Genomic DNA, 14,639 nt, shown 5'->3' with positions numbered 1-14,639 from the left:
ACGACCTTCCTCAAGCTAGGGGATATCGCCGAAGACCACTTCGCTTGTAGCTTTCTTCACTTTTTTTGCTGTGACAGTCCTCCACAAGCTAGGGAACACCATCGAAGATTGCTCCTCTTGTAGCGATCTTCTGCTGTTTTGTGACCATCTTTCGCAAGCTAGGGAACATCGTCGAAGATAACTCTGCTTGTAGCTATCTCCCATTTTTATGACAACCTTCTGTCATTGAAGGTTACTCTGCTTGTAGTTATCTTCAGTTATTTGTGACTACCCTCCACATCCTAGGGAACGTCATCGAAGACTATTCTGCTTGTAACGATCCTCAGTTTGCTGATGCTTTGCTTGAATACCTGTTGTGCTGTTGTTTGTAATTTTGCTGTGCTAACACTGATGCGTTGACGCTTGTGCTTGTTTGTGAACCAATATCTTGGTGCAAAGTCAATATTTTGGCGATTAAGCTAAGTAAGACGATCGTCGTCAGGTCGATCACTTACTGTGATTGTAATCGAGATGACTACTAATCATGTCAATTTGCTTTATGGGGGCTAACTGGCATACCAAGGAACCCAAACGTTGAATAAGGTCCACATAAACCAATATGGGGCCTAAGGAATTGCATCGCCGAGGAAAGAAGATTATCGCTTACTGCCACTTGCCATCGCGACGCGCCAGACTTATCGCGTCGTGATAGCCTTATCGCGGTGCGATAACTTTATCGTGTAGCGATGGAGTCTGGTTTTCCGGATTGAAACCTCTTCTTCCTCATTTCGCCGTTGCAGCTCTCATTTTCGTTTTCGCTCGAAAAAATTTCACTTTGCTCATTCTCCATCATTTCTCAAGGAAATTCGCTCAAGTTTTTTGCAAATCGAAGCTTTTCATCTCTAGTTTGCCGATCTATGTAAGTTTTCTTCAAACTCAACTTTATTTTGTGCGAATTTTGTCCGTTTTTTGCTCGCGGGTTTTTGAAAATTTCGAAAACAATTTTGCTTTGTTTGTTGAATTTCTTGCCATGAAATCACTTGTTTATGCTTGTATATTGCCTTGGGAGTACTTTGAAGCTTGTTTGGGTTAATTTGGTGAAGAAACGAGCAAATTGCCATTGTTGAACACCTTGAGTTCGTGAATATAATGTAGCTTGTTCTTCATGTTTTCACTTGCTTTTCATGCTTAATTTGTCACAATATTTGTCATGATATTGCAAGAAATTGTTTGATTGCCCAGAAATGTTATTTTTGTCGAATAAAAAAACATACTCTGTTTTAGTACTACGTACTCTATTTTTGATGAACATAGCGTCATGCAGCTAGGCAAACCTTAGATACTATAGAACCATTAATTTACTGTTTTTCATGTTTTGAACATAATTAACATGGCTCGTTGTCGAGGTTTTGGTTCTTGTTCTTGCGGAGCTCACCGAGAGGACAAGCCTGTCGACACAGGCAAGGGGACTTCCACTAGCCTTAGGGAGTTCCCTGAGTGGGATGGGCGTACTCTGTACTTTGCGCCCAAGTTCCACATTTTGGAGTGCGTTCGGCACGGTATGACCTACGAGTGGGTTCGTTGCCATGGCTCGGGCAACGATACCATCGGACATTTGTACGACACCTACTTCATCAACAACACAGAGTTGCGCGCGCTGTGGGAGTCATGTGGCTTGACTCCTTTACTGCAGGCCACTAGGGCTCTTTATTCTTTGCGGTTGAGCCATTACATCATTCGAGCTTTGGTGGAGTTCTTTTGGGACACCACCAACATGTTCCATTTTCCATCGGGTGAGATGACCATTACTCCCCTCGACTTCTCTGTCATCACTGAACTAGAGTTCTAGTCGACCGCGGTTCCTTTGGGTAGGGGTATTACCCTTTCGTCACCAGAGGTGGATGAGCTGCTGGGTCCTATTGTCGTTCGGGCCCGTGCTGAGTCGAGATCAGTACAGATGAGCAGCCTATTCATTCACCGGGCTCTACTAGTAGAGGCCTTTTGAGATGATGTGATCACACCTGAGCAGCAGGTGCGCATCTTTGTTTTGATTATGTTGTCAGGGACCTTTTCTCCTGACAAGGGTAGCCGAGCGCTACTCTACTATTTGCCTGCTCTTCGCGACCAACGAGCGGTCGGGACATTTGACTGGGCTAGCTTGGCCTATGCTAACTTCCTGCTTGGATTGCGACTCTCCTGTCGCCATCGCAGCTACGAGCAGGAAGTCACACTCTCTAGCTTCTTGAGGATCGTAGTGGTATATTCTATTTCATATAACAGAAGCTTACTTTTGATATACGTTAGGTTTTGCTGACCCTTCCCTGTTGTACAGGTGTGGTTCTATGAGTACCTTCCGTCTTTGACACCAGCCAGGCCTTCGCCATGAGGGCTCCCCATTGTTGCTAGTTGGGGAGGCTGTTATGCTGGCTTGACCACTACCACTCTTGTTCAAGGGGCACTTCTATCGGTATGAATTGTCGTTGCTATTTCTGTTTGTTATGTTCAGTAGGATTCTGACTCATGGATGTCTCTTTTACAGGAGTTTGAGCCTTGTTTTCGTCCATGGGCTGAATTAGACGTTCATGCCTGAGCTGTCTCGTATACATCTCAGATGTCGCGGGTAAATTAGGTCGTTGGGACTACTAACCCTAACCAAATTAGAAATTTATAATACCTAAACTCTTCACTAAACTAGTTAGTGGCAAGTAAAGGGTCGAACCACGAAGACTAAGTGTATCAATCTATGCTAATTAGACTACTAGGATGATCGAGATATAGAGAGAGGAACATCTAAAACACTACTTAGAGTAAACAACGAAAACTAGGAAAGTGAAATCTAATTACATTAATGCATTCAACAACAACATTGCAATTAGATGAAAATGACCTCAATTAGGAACAATCAACACACTCAACTCACTCTCGTGCAATTAAGCATGCTAATTATCCAACTAAGCTAATTCACTCTCGTGCAACTAACCTAGCATAGGTATGGAGGAATTTAGACTCTCAAACAACTCACTTTCGCACAATTGATTGAAAGCACAATTAAGAACATAGAATCAATTAGCTAGAAAGATTCTAATCCATATAAGCATCATCCATACACAATAATCAAGGATCAATTGCATACAAATCACAATAAATCATTCAATTCATCAACATAATCTTCATCCAATTCCCTAGAATAAAATCTAAACTAACATGATAAAGAAGAACATGAAAAGCAAGGTAAAACAAGAATTAAAGCTAAAACTAAACTATTAAACTAATTAACAACTCTAATCAATAAACAAATAAAAAAAAAACAAGAAATAAAGGAATGCAATAAAGATGAGAGAAAGTTCGGAAAACTCATTGAATGTATGACAAGAAAATCCACCAATAGTTTCTTCAACCTCTCAAAACTCCATGAAAAATCTAAGCTTTTTCTCTTTAAAACTACTCCTAAATTAGAGAGAGAGACTTCTAATCTAACCTTAAGAGAGAGAAAATAACAGAAACTAAACTAATCTAATCTTGGGAGAATTATTGTTCTTTTAAAAGTCTTCAGAAATAACCCCAAGAGAAGTATTTATATTACAAGCTAATAAAATAAAATAAATAAAACTAACTAAAGTAATTAAATAACAAAACTAAAAAAAAAAAAGAAAAAAAAATGAAAAAAAAACCAAAAAACCCCCAAAATCCCATCAGACCCACGAAATTGGCTGCTCTGCATATCATCTCAATCACAACCGTTCATCCATCATCATCAATCATCACCTTCAATTTTCTTCACCATCAGCGCATCATCACCGCCATCTTCATCAACCGGCAATCAATCACAGCCGTTGGACTTCGAAAGGCTTAAGGAATCACGAGAAAATCACGTGATTTCTAATGACCCATAGGAGCGTTCGCGCACACCCATCGGAGTGGCCGCTCACACCTTCTGCCTCGAAATTGAAACAATAGAAGAAATTTGAGCGGCCGCTTCGCAATACAGAGAGCCCGCTTCGGTGGGTAAATGAAACAGGGGCTGAAATTAATGGTTTCTTGCGGGTTGCTCAGTTCTTGCGATTTGCAGGCGTTTGTTGGTTGCGGACGGCTGCTGATTGGCGGAGATCCGGCAGTGGTTATTGGCTGGGCTCGCAGGTGGGTGGCGCGAATTGGTGAGCTAAGATTGAATGTGGATTGCGTGGGAATGCGCGGCTATGAGTTGCGGGGGTTAGAATGGAAGTAGAGGTGGTGCGGCTTTTGCTTTGGTGTTGCGGTGGTGATTGCTGGTGGTAATGGTGGTTAATTGTTGTTGTTTGGTGGGTTATTGAGAGCATAGGAGCTAGTGTTTGTGAGGTGAGAGAGCAGGGGAAAATGTGAGGTAGGTTTGGGAATTTGTGTGGTGTAGGATAGGTGGTGGTGGAGTGTAGGATAAGGGAATAGCAAAATGGCAGCAGCTTGGTTATGGCAAGGGAGTGAGGGAGTTCGACTTTGCTTGTTAGAACACCTTGGATTTTCGAATATGACTTTGATTATAACCAAGCCTCCATCCGAACGTTCCTACAAACAAAACCAAACACGAGGGTAGAATCGGAAATAAAATAAAATAAATTAAAATAAAATACTAAACTAAAAAAAATAAGGATAAAATTAAAGTAAAATAAAATATTAAAACTAAAAAAAATAATAAAATCAAATGAAATGAAATAAAATAAAGAAAACAAACATGAAAATAAAAGAAAATAAAAGGAGGAAAACAAGAAGAAAAATACTAACAAGAACCTAGACTAAGAACATTATAAAATATGAATTATAAAATAAATTACGAAAATAAACTAAAAACTATTAAAAACTACTAAAATTCACAAAATAAAGATCAAATAAGGAAAATAAGAAAAAGAGAGAAATAAAGCCTAAAACTCAGGGAAATTATTAGAAACTAAACCCAAAAATAAGCATAAAAGTACCCTAAAAGTGACATAAAAGTCACTTATCACTCAGCGTCGTTATTTCCAGGGGGACGTACGACGTTGTGGTGTATTTTAGTGAGAGAGTCGCGATTCAGCACTCTATTGAGTTTTTTGTGGTTCCGAGACGTCCTCCACCACATATGATGGACCAGGAGGGTCTTAGGACTCACATGGAGAGGTCATCAGCTGGTGAAAGTTGGCAGAGACATAGCTATCCGACCCAATACTATACCGAGAGACTCTTGCCGCGGCTGGCTCCATCACCTTGCATATTGGAGGAGGAGGAGGTGTGCTTTATATCTTTTGGTTTTTTTATCCTTTCGGTAGAACCCCTAACGATTTTGATCGTTAGAGTTTATTTTTGCAGGCTGCGGCAGCGACTGTTGCGGAGTTTGTACCTTCGCCCATGTCTGTCACCTACTAGGGATCCTTTGGGCCCATAGAGAAGATGATACCTCTAGCCCCCGAGGAGTGGCGTCTGGTGGAGAGATCGATCCCTCGACGTCAGGCTTTGGTATCTCTGAATTTTTTCTGTATGTGTTTTTTGTATTTTTTCTAACCTCTTGTACTTTAATTTGCAGTTTTCTCGCGAGGTGATGATGAGGATGGCGAGAGCCATGGATGCCTTTCATTATCAGCTGGTGAGGTTGAGCCACTAGGCATCGTGTCGTGGTGATGGCGATGTGGCAGAGGTATGTCTCCTTGTATTGGGTTAACTTTAGTTTTTTCTCTATATTTGACTTGGCTTATTTTTCTGTTTCAGCCTGTCCCTCCGACGCGTACTCGCACGAGACCTGAGGGTAGGAGGAAGAGATCTAGATCTGGGTCGAGACGTCACCGCACCTCGGTTGAGACTCAGGGCCGAACGAGAGGGGTCAGATCATACTGTTGTCATAGAGTGCTCTTGCTCCTCTACTGAGGAGGAGGTGAGGCAGCCCCCTAGTCAGGGTGCTTCGGTGTTGATTCCTTTCACGGCTGGTGGGATGTACGAGGTTGGCTCGTCGCCGCAGCAGCCACAGCGGCAGGAGCCTCTAAAGGGTAAGCCAGTTGGGCTGACCCTACTCTTTCGATTCCTCCGACTGGAGAGTCTGATGTTGGGCAGGAAGTGACTCCGCGGACTTTGCGATTTTACGATACCTTCGGCATTCGTCCTCCGGGATCATAGATGTACCTGTGTTTATTTATTGTTTGACTATACAGGACTTTGCTATTCGCGTTGTATTATTAATAATTATGTTTCAGTTAGATATATTGTATATACATACTATTATTATGTTTGTTTTATTTCTTGCATTTTATTTTTCATTTTATGTGCATGTGAGTGTGTGAAAAATTGTGACAAATTTTTACGCAAATATTTCCGTCATTTTTATTACTAATGGAGGGTATCCGACTTTCTCCCTAAAAGAAAAAATGAAAAAATAAAATGAAGTTTGATTAAAAATAAGCTTAAAAACTTAAAATAATGAATATGAAATAAGTGTTTGAAGGAAAATTGCCAAAAATAGAATTGGATAAGGCTTTGAAAGGAAAAAAAGACGTAAAGTGAAAAACTGTAAAGTCAAAGTACAAATCCGAGTCGAAGTTGGAAAAATGCGCGGTCAGCATGACACGTGGCACTGTCGCAGGCAAGAGAAGGCTATCGTGTCCCGATAGCCTTATCGCATATCGCAGCGTGATAAATTTAAATTCCCGAATCCGTTTAGGTTTCGATTTACGTCAACTTCTGTTTGTAAATTGGCCCCCGAATGTGTTGAATCCATCATATTTCGAGAAGATTAAAATACTTAGCTTTTAATTTCCAATAAAGTAGTCATGGCTAAGAATTTTAGTGATTTTACTCGTAAGTGGTGCTGGTCTTTGACTGCTAAGGAGAGGAAATAGCTTGACTTTTTCCACTTGGGGAGTTTATATGGCATTAAGGGGGTAGATCTTGACATAGACTTTATTCATACCGCCTTAGAATATTGGGATTCAAATACCTATTGCTTTAGACTAGGTGATGACGAAATCTGCCCTTTACCGGAAGAATTTGGTTCTATTCTTGGCTTTCCTTCTGAAAATCTTGCGGTAATTCCTAAGGTGAGCGAATATTACTATAAAGTTTTGTGCATTTCCTTAACCTTAGGGATAGGGATTTGAAAGATATAGTGCATGGCAATGTGGTCAATTTAAAAGAGTTTGCACGTTGTTATTTTGATAGACTACGATCCGAGTCATTTCATGTTTATAAGAGGAGGGCTTTCCTCTTTTCCATGTTTAGTCAATATCTCCTCACTAGTGGAAATATTCATGAGGGTCAAGCAATTTTGATATCTGTCATGGAGAAAATTGACTCAGGGAGATATCCAAACCTATTAATTGTTCGAGAAACTATGCTTAGCTTGGATGAATTAAAAAGGGATCCAAAAGCGCCTCTTTGAGGTTCTCCAATTTTATTACAGGTAGAAAACAATACTTTTAATTACAGAAATTAAAAATATTTAATTTTGTATAGTATTATTAATTATTTACATTGTATTTTTGCAGATTTTGCTAATGGAAAGGCTTGAATTAATTAGCCCTCCTGACAAAATTGAAAAGTATACACCAAATTGTCTTGTAAGAAGGAATAAACGTTTTTCCATAAAGATGGACCGTCGGGAGTGGAGTAGAATCTTTGAAACTCGCGACTTCTCCATTAAATGGGTTGTTCCTTGGTGGAAAATTGAGAAGATGGTTGATGTCAATACTTAACCTTTTTGTCGTCTTCCAAGTTTGTCCAAGATAACTTTTTACTATCCTTCTAGAGTAAAAAGACAATATGGCCTTGCTCAAACCATTCCTTTTGGGGATCTTCGTCACCCTTATGAATTTCCTGTTTCACAAGATTTAGAAAGATTTGATGACTATTGGTGCGCTATGCCTTTATGGGAAGTTGTGTCCTACAAAGTTCCGCCTCCTTTATCTAGGGATATGAAGCAATGGCTACTTGGTAGATGTCAAAAGGACAAGAACAAAGTCCAAAACATGACTAGAGACAAAACTAGTGTTAAAGATCGTCTAGGGGATAAGAAAATTCCTCCTAAAGATGCCTTGGTGCAAAAGTTGAATTCAAGACTCCTATTATGCCTAAGAAAAAGAGTGCTGCTAAAGGCAAAGATAAAAGAAAAGCTGATTTTATAGAAAAGAAAGTGTGGGTTGAAAAGAAGATTGGTGTAATGGCCAAGGGAGAAACTATCTCTACAAAAATTGTATGCAGATCATCTAAGGGATTCCTATTGGTGAAAGAAATGGACGATGAAGAAGAAGCAGACAAGAATTGGAAGAGGGCTAGAAAAGAGAAGACCGATTAGAGCATTGCTTTAGTTTCAATTTATTAGACATTTTTTTTAATTTTCATGTCAATTTTATTTTTAAGCTTTTTTTTTAATTCCATCAATAATGTAATTTTACTTTATTAATTATTGTTGCAATTTTTCAGCTTTTCAAATTGAATCAACTTTTTATATTTGAAAATAAAAAATTTATTTTATTAAAGCAATGAAAACCACTTGGATAAATTTCGAAAATAGTTCGAGTACGGAAGTCGAAAATACCCGAAATACACCAAAATTTGCCCAGATCGACGAAAAGCACCTGGTGCTGGAAATTTGACCCATCGCGGCGCGACAGACCTTGTCGTGGCGCACTGGCCTTAAATTCTGCGCGATGTTCGTTCTGTGTTGGCGTGCTGATGTAAATGTGTGCGATTGGTAAAAATAAAGTGGCCGCACCCCGTAAAGGGTTGCCTACATATCCTTTTCCTTAGGAATCAAGATAAAAGTCGCTCTTTTGGGTATACTACTCAAGTTATCATGGGTAGAATTTCTTAAGTTTGTCAAGATTCGTCATATTTGAGAACTCATTACCATCCATATTAGTTAGTTTTGCGGCACCTCCTGATAGGATAGTTTTGACGATGTATGGTCCAGACCAATTAGGCCTAAATTTGCCTCTTGGGTCTAGAACATTTTTCCTTAATGCTTTTAACACCAAGTCTCCTACTTTGATGTTTTTTGTCTTAACCTTCTTATTAAAGTGTCTAGCCAAGCAAGTTTGATAGCACTGGGTATGATGTAGAGCCTCTAGTCGTTTTTAATCCAGTAGAATTAGCTCTTCATGACTTGCTCTAGTCTATTCAACTTCATCGAGTTTACTTTCCAACGCGATGCGTAAGGAAGGTATTTCCAGTTCTACAGGTTGTACGACATATGTTCCATAGACTAAGGAAAATGGCGTATTTCCTGTGGATGAACGAATTGACGTGCGATAACCCCAAAGAGCGAAATGGAGTTTGTCAGGCCAATCCTTGTAGTTTTCTGTCATTTTTTCGATAATAGTTTTTAAGTTCTTATTGGCTGCTTCTACTGCGCCATTTACTTGAGGTCTATATGGGGAAGAGTGATGATGTTGAATGCCATATTTCTGAAGCAATTCTTCACATTCTGCTTGAAAGTGAGTTCCATTGTCACTTATCATTTCATGTGGGACTCCATATCGACATAAAATGTTCCTTTCGATAAAGAGTGCTACATGTTTTGCGATAAGGTTTTGCATATTGTAGACACCAAATTGTGTCTCCCCAAAAACCAAACCCAGTGATGAATATCTTTCACGTCATTGATTATTGAACGAGATGAAATGTGAAAGAGTCTCGTGATGCATATGTTTTTATTAAAAATAATTCATTCTGTTTTCGATAATCATTCATTTCGTTTCCTATTTATGAAAAACGTCCAAAACAGTTTAGTATAATCCATAATCAGGGTCCAATTATTGTGTAGTTGGATGGGGATTTAAAAGACCTTTCCAACGATATATTATAAGCCCAATTCCGAGTTATAACGAGGAAATTATGGTCAAAATACTAATCTGGGTCTAAACGAGTTTTATGTGCGACCCAATGATCATGTGGAGGGTCCATTAATCTTAATCATATTTCTAAACAAATTAGGATTAATTAGAAGCTTCTATAAGTTTCTAAAAGATTTTAATTATTCTTTTTTGAAAAGATAAGATTAAAGAGTTTGAAATTGAATAAAACTTTCCTTTTTTAAGTGCTAATTCTATTCGAATTTAAAGATGTTCATAGACAGTAAGATATTATTTTTGTGCGTCATAATTTTTATCCAAATCATACATGGTTTTATAGCTCTTGAAATTATCTTTCCAATGATCTATTATAATATTAATTCCGAGCTATAACGAAAAAGATATGAAAGAAATACAAAACTCTATCCAAAATTAACACCCTTCCACTATTTCGGTCAAATATTTTTATCTATAAATTATTTTAATCTTATTCTAATTGTGTTGGAAATTAGACTTGAAGAGATTTCCAAAGACATATTATATGCCTTATTTGGACTTCCGGATAAAAAGTTATGAGAAAAACAAAATCCGCAAAAAACTGTTTTTATCGCGACCGTGATAGTCTTATCGCGCCGTGATGGTCCTTATCTTGCTGCGTCCAAAGGAATTTTAATCCGATTCAAATTCTAACTTTGTTCTAATCTTTTCCGGATGTTTTTCTCTATAAATAGGGTCATATTTCCCTGTTTTTATTCACAAACAATCATCAACAATCATCTTTCTATTCTATTTTCTCTCTCTCTATAAGCTAGAATCTTATTCTTTCTCCCTCTTTCTAAGCCTTCCCTTTTCAAATACACTATTCCTCCATCACGAGAATTAGACACGCATAGCCAAGATCGAAGTTGCCTTTGCCTTAGACATGAAAGGTTGATAATTTATTTGGGTTTGGTCCCAAATCCCTATCTCAATTATTTAAATTAATATTTTCATTGAAGTTACTAACATGTATATTGTTTTGATAGAAAGAGATACAAGGGAACAAAGTAAGTAATTTCATTATTATATCTTTAGAAAGCATGCTTAGATTATTTTAATTCCTAGTATCATGTTAGGATGTCTTATGATTCCTAGTATCATGTTTAGGGTAATAACTAATATTTCTAATATCATGTATTTCTAGTATCATGATTAGGTTCCTTCCAATTTCTTTTATCATGTTAGGGTTAAAGTTTTAATCTTTAATGCTTAGCGACATGCTAAGATTTGTTATTAATCTTGTTAGTATCATGCCTAGGATCTTGCTAATATTATTATGCTTTGAGAATATTATTATGATGATGATGATGATATGCTGTGTCAGTTATTATTATTATGTTGCTTGATATTATTGTTATTTCTTGATCACGCCCTTGCTTGTAGCTGTCTTCACTTTTTTTGCTGTGACAGTCCTCCGCAAGCTAGGGAACACCATCGAAGATTGCTCCGCTTGTAGCGATCTTCTGCTGTTTTGTGACCATCTTTCGCAAGCTAGGGAACATCGTCGAAGATAACTCTGCTTGTAGCTATCTCCCATTTTTATGACAAACTTCCATCATCGAAGGTGATTCTGCTTGCAGTCATCTTCAGTTGTTTGTGACTACCCTCCACATCCTAGGGAACGTCGTCGAAGATCATTCTGCTTGTAACGATCCTCAGTTTGCTGATTGATGAGTGACATTTTTGGCACTCATTTGGTTCCTTTTTGGATGATTTTTATTTCATTTTATCTCTCTTTTCTTTAGTTTTCCTTAGTTTTATTCTTGTTTTCTTCATTTTATGCTTTTTGTAGTTAGTTTCTCTTTTTCATGTCTTTTTCTAGTTTACTTGTTATTTTTCTCTTTTACTTGCTTTTTTTTTATCTTTTGCTTGTAGGTGGTAATTGATTGTCCAAGAATTCCCGAGCCTCCTCTCTACGAGTTTTCATTGCTTTTATGCCTAAAGAAGGTGCAAGAAGTTCCAAGTCAAAGGTGGATCCAAGGGGCGAGCTTCAAGGCTTTGTTTATGCCTTATTCATGGCTTTAATTCTTCAAGAAATTCAAGAAAGTTTCTGCCCACTTTGTCCTCCATCATCATCATCCTGGATGCGTGCACCACTTGAGCTAGGACGAAGAGAAGAAGGGGAGGAAACCCAGCTATGTGCGGGCGCACAAAGGGAGTGTGCGGCCGCACATTGGTCGTGTGCGGCCGCACACCAGGTGCGTGCGGGCGCACATTCCTGGGTGAGTCCCGTGCGCGCCTTTCTTCCTCCTCCGAGCGCCCGCACTTACGAGGGTCTATTTTTGGGTGTCATTACCGACCTCTCCTTTGTATATATAGTTATTTCTACCTATTTTTGGAGGGGAGTTAGTTTTAGTTTTTAGATTGAATTTGATAGTTAGTTTTTGGGAGAATTTTAGAGAGAGAAACTCAAGAACTAGAGAGAGAAACCCATGATTTTTGGTGATTGCTCAAGGATTCCTCATTGTATTTGATCTTTGGATTAAAGTTTTGTAAGGATCTTCTTCTTGATTTCAATACAAGTTTGATTTTAGTTGATTTCATTAGTTTTTCATATTGTTGATGATTGATTTGGTTATTGATTGAATTTTGATTGATTTTGATTGATTGTTGGTTTAATCTTTGAATTCAAGCATGTTGATGATGAATTTGATGAATGTTGTAGTTTTGATCTCCATTTCTATGGCTAGTGAGTAGTTTCCTAGCTAGGGAGATGGTGAAGCATGTATGAATGATGGAATAGTGTAATTTGGGGATAATTGATGGAGTTGATGATATGATTAAATTTGGTTGATATTTCATGTGCATGTGTGTGATTAATTGAGGTTTGGCCATCTTTGATTAATACACTAGATTACATTGTAAGCTTGCTATGATACGGACCATTGATTAGTAGACTTGCAATTTCATGATTAAGGTGCTTTGTGACGTTCCCTAGGTAGTGTTTAGCGTAGTTGACGCTAGTTAGACCTCTAGGTGAACCACCTTAGTATGTTCTTTTGGATACATGATGATTTTCCTTCATATCGCTTGACTTAGTCGGTTTGACCTCCCAAATTACTGTTTCCATTATGATTGCATGTGGATCCATTGCCCTAGTGTCTTAGATTGATTTTATACAAGTTTGCATTACCTAGTTTAGCCTTAGTTCTACCTCAAACCCCTTCTTGATTCCGAAATAGCTTGATTTAGACTTCGTGCACTTGATATCCATTCCCTTGGGTTCGACCTTGACTTGCCACTACGCTAAATAGGGGTTAGTTAAGCTTACAAATATTGTTTGATAGGGTGGGGTGGTAGCCCAACGACCTACCGTTCTCCTTCCCATCAAAATGGCGCCGTTGCCGGGGAATGGTGCTTGAGTGTATGTTGTTTTTGAGTCTATTTCATTTTGATAAAATACAAAAAGATTTTACACTTTAGGCTACACTTGTAGTCGTGCTACTAACATTTTCTTTGAGTTTTGTGTGCTTAGATCCCTAGCCATGGGAAGTAATTCAAGAGTTGCCTTGAAGGAACTTGGAGTGCCCGGTGCTTATAGGTATGAGAGCGGCATAGCTCCACCTACAACACCGGCAAGCGATTTTGAAATTAGGCCGGCAATGATCACCCTAATTGAGAGGAGACAATATAGTGGGGCAAAGAACGAGAGCCCATTGAACCATCTTAAGGAGTTTGAAAAATATTGCAACACTATCAATGTCAATGGAGTTTCTCAAGAGTTTATCCGCCTTAAGTTGTTCCCTTTCTCTCTCATAGGAAGATCTTTGGAATGGCTAGACAAAGAAGTGAAGCCCAATTCCTTGAAGACATGGGATGATGTCACAAAGGCTTTCTTGTCCCGTTTCTACCCACCAAAGAAGACGGCGGAGGCTAGAGCCTTAATCCAAAGTTTTAAGCAATTGCCTAGAGAGAATCTCTATGAAGCATGGGAGAGATACAAGGACTACCAAAGGGAATGCCCTCACCACGGAATTCCAACATATCAAGTGATCCAAATCTTCTATAGAGGTTTGAGCTTTCAAGGTAGATCGAGCCTAGATGCCGGAGCCGGAGGGCCAATCATGAACAAGACGGAAGAAGAGGTTGTGGATGTAATTGATGATGTGGTAAGGAATTACATGGATTGGCATGATGTAGAGAGGGAATCGGCAAGCACAAGTTGCTCAACCGATCAATCTTATGTCATCAACGAATTGTCCACAATGGTCTCGGAGTTAGGAAAGGAGATGAATTATCTCAAGAACAAGCTCGAGAGTCCTTCACAAGCTTCTAGTCTTCCCTCCCAATTTAAGGGGAGAGGTACATCTTCCTACTCTAACCCTCCTTTTGCTTCTTGTTGCATGATTAGAGAATGCTTGGTTTGTGATATGTGTGGAAAGAATGATCATGATGCTTCTAATTGCTCCAATGTTCCTTGTGATAGATATGATGGATATGAGAATGTGCATGTGAATTGTGATGATAATAATGATTTTGGACCTAGATTTAATGCTCAAAAGATTGTTGGGAATAGGAATTATCAAAATAATGGGAGCTATGATAATTACAATCAAAAGAGTGGTAATGGTAACCGTGTGACCCAAGAATTTTGTGGTAACCATAACAACTTTTGTTGTAATGATCAAAGCTATGGCCAAGAATATGGGGATCATAACCAAGGTTATGGTGACCATAATCAAAATTTCGGCCAAAATCATGGTAAGGGTAATTGGAGTAATCAAGGTAGGGGAAATTTTCAAAATGATGTTCAAAGAGACACCCCACCCCAAATTACTCCAAAGACTCAAAGCCAAGGTGATGATTTCTTTACTCAACAATCCCAATTGAATAGGCTAG

At 38.7% G+C, this 14,639-nt stretch overlaps 1 non-coding gene across 1 annotated transcript; it reads right to left on the bottom strand.

The window, feature by feature from the left end:
• Positions 1–13,670: 13,670 nt before the first annotated feature.
• LOC145565863 (small nucleolar RNA R71) lies at positions 13,671–13,776 on the bottom strand. The gene has a single exon (XR_014095229.1). It is a non-coding gene; the product is annotated as a small nucleolar RNA R71 (small nucleolar RNA).
• Positions 13,777–14,639: the final 863 nt, after the last annotated feature.

The sequence above is a fragment of the Chenopodium album genome, chromosome 10, assembly GCF_948465745.1.
Source record: "Chenopodium album chromosome 10, dcCheAlbu1.1, whole genome shotgun sequence".
In the NCBI taxonomy this organism is placed as follows: Eukaryota; Viridiplantae; Streptophyta; class Magnoliopsida; order Caryophyllales; family Amaranthaceae; genus Chenopodium; species Chenopodium album.
The sequence above is the reverse complement of the archived record's forward strand: the minus strand, read 5'-3'. Positions and strand labels throughout refer to the sequence as shown.